Raw genomic sequence first — 4,229 nt, 5'->3', positions numbered from 1 at the left:
GGTCCTGTAGGGAAAAGTCAATGCCGATTCGTATTTAACTTTTCCTAATAACATGCTTAAATCCGTAGGTTTCACACAGCTTGCTCGCGTGAGGCCGGGAGGTGATTTCACTTGATGGGGGGGCAATGCCAGCACCGTGGCTGGGACGTGGGGACCCTCTGCTGGGAATCGAGGCTGCCACGCTCCCTGTGCTGCCCCGGGGCCTTATCCCACGCTGCTGGCAAGCAGGACCTCTCCATCCCCATGGCAGAGCTCCTAAGTGAAGCACGATCTCTTGTTTACAGCCGTTAGCTGGCATTGCAGGCAAAATTACCCCTATTTTGACACCTCTCAGAAGCTAGCAGCGATGAGTGACGGCTCTTTCCAGAGGAGCAGCAGCTCTGCTCAGACTGCCGTTGACAGTTGCAGATGACAGGAATATGAAGGCTTAATTATTATATAATTAAGTTGAAGTGATCATCTTATGTCTGTTTAGTGTCTAACATAAAATGAGCTGGTGATTTCGGTCTAGTTTACAGTGGCCTTTGGATAGAACCCACTAGCGTGTGGCATGAGAGTGAGTGCTGACATCCCAGGGAGAAAAGGGGGTTGGAGAGAGGGGTCCTGCCGGGGTGGTGGAGGCTGCGTGGGAGACTGGGCTTCTGCCGTGTTCTGCCTGCATTTCACAGAATCACAGAATCATCTCGGTTGGAAAAGACTCTGAAGATCATCCAGCCCAACCATTAACCTCACACTGACCATTCCCAACGCCACCAGATCCCGCAGTGCTATGTTAAAAGGACACATTTGGGTGGCCTTGTCCCTTCCCCACTCCAGGAAATTCCCAAGGAATAATTTTCATGTCAGACGGCTGGGAGAACAATGGTTCTTCATGCGCTGTAGCATAAAAAGCAGATTTGTGCAGGAGGCAGGGGTGTCACCATGCAGGCAGTGGCTGTCCTCTGAGCCGGGCTCGCTGCAGTCCTGACTGGCCTGAGGTGAGGAAACCCTCAGCCTCCATCACCCTCACTGCTCCCGAGCACTAGCCAGAAGGGCTCCCAGTACCCAGGAATACCAGCAAAAAGCAAAAATATTTGCAAAAAGCAAAAATATTTGCAAAAAGCCAATATTCAAACCACCGATGTATACCTCAGCTTCTTTGTAGCCCTCCAAAATCCTATTTCCTTGGAAGTAAGAGGTCAGAGGATGGTCCCTGTCCAGGATGAGCACCTGACACAGGGGTGCAGGGACCCCTGCCGTGCTGTGAGCACCCCAAGGCTGAGCCTTTTCGATGGCTGACGCCACATGTTGTGACTGTAAAGGACATGAGTCAAGGCATCTCTCTCTTCCCACGTGGAATTGGATTTTTCAAACTTAAATTCTATGAAACTAGTTTTTCCTATAAGACATACAATATAAGGTTAAAACCTTTTAATTTCAGGTTAATGTGGATGCTGGCACCGGTGGGCTGCTCAGCCATAATGCCTGAAAAGCTTCTGCAACCACAGGTGGGAACTGTATAAAGTGATACTCTTTAATCCGGCAGCTTCCCCACAGTTTTGCTTTTTGGTGGTTGTTGATGCCATCCAGCCTTGTTTTATTGTTCTTCTCCCAGCAAGAGCGGCGTAGGAAACGTTAGAACAGGTGTAAGACCGTGTTTGTGTTTTAAAAGCATTTCCCATTGCGGTTCACATCTGTGTTAGGAAAGCCAAAGAGAGGTATTGCAGGTTATTGTGGGAAATTTACGGTTTAAGCATCTCTCTCAATAGAAACCCCTTCTGCTCACGCTTGGGCTATTACTATATTATTCCCAGCCTCCATCTGTGCCTGCTGCTCCAGCACGCTGAGTGCCTGCAATTACTTCCAGGAGAAGTTCAGCCCCTGTTTGAAAGCACCCATTTCCCTCTGGCTCGAGCTGTCCACGGCTTTCATCCGGAAAAGATCTCAAAGTGCTTTTCGAGCTGCGTGTCTCTGAGCTGGGGGATGCAGCAGCTCCCGGGAGGGCCCAGCTGCTTTTTCTCCCGTCAGTCTCTACAGCAAGTGCTGCTTTATATTTATTTGTGTGATTTCTCTGCATAAACCACATGGGTAAGTAACCACCATGCAGCTAAGCAGCGTTTGTACCTGACAAGTAACCGGAGCCTGCAGATTTCAGTGGCTCCCCACCCTTCCCCTGCGGTTTGCTGAAATCGGGGTTCATGTGTGCTCAATAAAAGTGCTGAAGCTGGGAGCTGCCCCTCCACGTGCCCAGCGGGCACCTCTGCGGGCAGTGGGATGGTTCCTTCTGCTGTCCCTAGGGTATCCCAGGGGGGTGAAGCCACTCTGCAGGCGCTCGCTGTGATCCCCACGGCAGCTTCAAACCAGCCCAGGGGCACTGCACTGCCCAAAAATGCACTGGGATGTCTGCCCAGAGGAGGCAGTGCCCAGTCTGGAGCATGCACCAGTGGGGACCTTTGCCAGTGACCTTGCTGGGGCCTCATATTTCTGCAGAGAAGAGTGATTCCTATGTGCTGCTACAAAAGCCACTCTTCCATGCACAGCCCCACATCCCTTCGGGTCACGCTGGCTCCTGCCCATCCTGGGGGTGGCTGAGCTGGGTGAGCTGGTGTGGTGTGGGGCAAACTCTACCTGCAGCAGGCTGAGTGTTGCTTTTTCTGAGTGTTTTATTTATTTGTGGATTTATTTTGCCAGGTCCACCCACTGGCTTGCGGGGTGGTGAGGTGTCAGGACGGATTCATGGGGACGATCCGGTGTCATTTGGAGGAGCAGCGATGGCTCTGGCAGGCTCTGCAGCGTGATCGCCTGCCTGCAGGGCTGGAGTGCCACTTTGCCATGGGGTTACACTTGACAAGCTGTAAAATTATTGCGGTAACATCTTCACACGGTTTTCATCATTAAGCAAAGAGCGCTGCATGCACGGAGCACCGGGAAGATGATGGTCCTCAGGCTGAGCATCCCTGTGTGCTTCAGGGGTCCTTGTCCCCATCCTTGTCTTTGTCCCCATCCTTGTCCTTGTCCCCATGTCCATCCTTGTCCCCAATCCCCTCTGCTGGGGTGGGAAAGGTGCTCAGCAGGGCTGTGCTGCCAGCGCAGAGCGTGTGCGCAGCGGCGAGGGGAAGCTCTCTTGGAGCAAAGCCCCTCTCCATCACATCAGACCCAACACAAACTGCTTGGAGAGCTGCGTGTAAGAACTCAGGGAAGGGGGTGGGGTGGGTATAAGCCCCAGTTTTTCCTTCTGAAGCCAGCTGGCCCAGATCGACGGCAAAAAAATGAAGAAAAGAGGAAAAAAAAAAAAAAAAAAAAAAACAACCCCAGGAAAGGCAGAGAGACACAAAGTGAAGCGAAGGGGATTGAGATGTTTTGTCAGTGAGACCTCCACTCCTGCCACTTACCTCCAGAGAGCTGGGAAAGCTCATTCGAGCTGGGTTTAGTTGATGGCCGAATGTGGGAGATGTTTCAGTGGCTGCTGGGAACCAACTCCTGGTTCACTCAGTACTGAGCTAATTCCCTGCTTATTTACCCCAGCGGCACAGCCCTTCAGATCCACACAACCCCCAGTCAGCAAACCTCTCCCCTGTGCCCCTGATTCCCTCACTGATTCCCTCACTTCCAACAAATCCCTTTAGTTGATACGTACAGAGACCAAAATGCAAAATGAGTTTGTAAAGGCGTGATGAGTTCACTGCTGCCAGCCCCCGGCATCCCATCTCTTTTTCGGCAGCCAGCAAACACTACCTTCAGACTGGGAAATCAGCCGAGATGTGATTTTTGTGAGGGTCTGAGTGTGTTTCCTTCTGGCTTGCAGGCAGTGCTGCCCTTGGGCTCGCTTAGCGACGTGTTCGTTAGTGTGAAGTAATTCTGTTTGCTCAAGCAGGTGGTGCTGCCCACTTAACTGAAAGGAGATGGGAATCCTTAGGTATGCCAAAGGTTTTATGAAAGTATAAAACAAGCCAGCGAGCAGTCTCCTAAGCTGGGAAATGGCATCCTATGCCTCCTCATTAGAAAGCAGAGAGTTACACCGAGGTTAATATTTCATTTGGGAAATAAATCTGCTCTTAGTCTATGCAGTTCATAAAAGCAGCCAGGGCCAAGGGCCTCCCTGCAGGTGAGCAGCCCCCAGGTGCCAGGAGTTGGGGAAAAACCAAGAGTCCTCACTGCAATTAATCCAACCTGCACTGCACCCCTTCATCTTCACTTGTGCACGGTCCCGGAGGAGCTGGGCTCGGCTTAGGGTGCGGATGGGGCTGTTG

This window comes from Athene cunicularia (assembly GCF_003259725.1).
Source record: "Athene cunicularia isolate RWA chromosome 13 unlocalized genomic scaffold, athCun1 chr13_part1, whole genome shotgun sequence".
NCBI classification, from domain to species: Eukaryota; Metazoa; Chordata; class Aves; order Strigiformes; family Strigidae; genus Athene; species Athene cunicularia.
The sequence above is the reverse complement of the archived record's forward strand: the minus strand, read 5'-3'. Positions refer to the sequence as shown.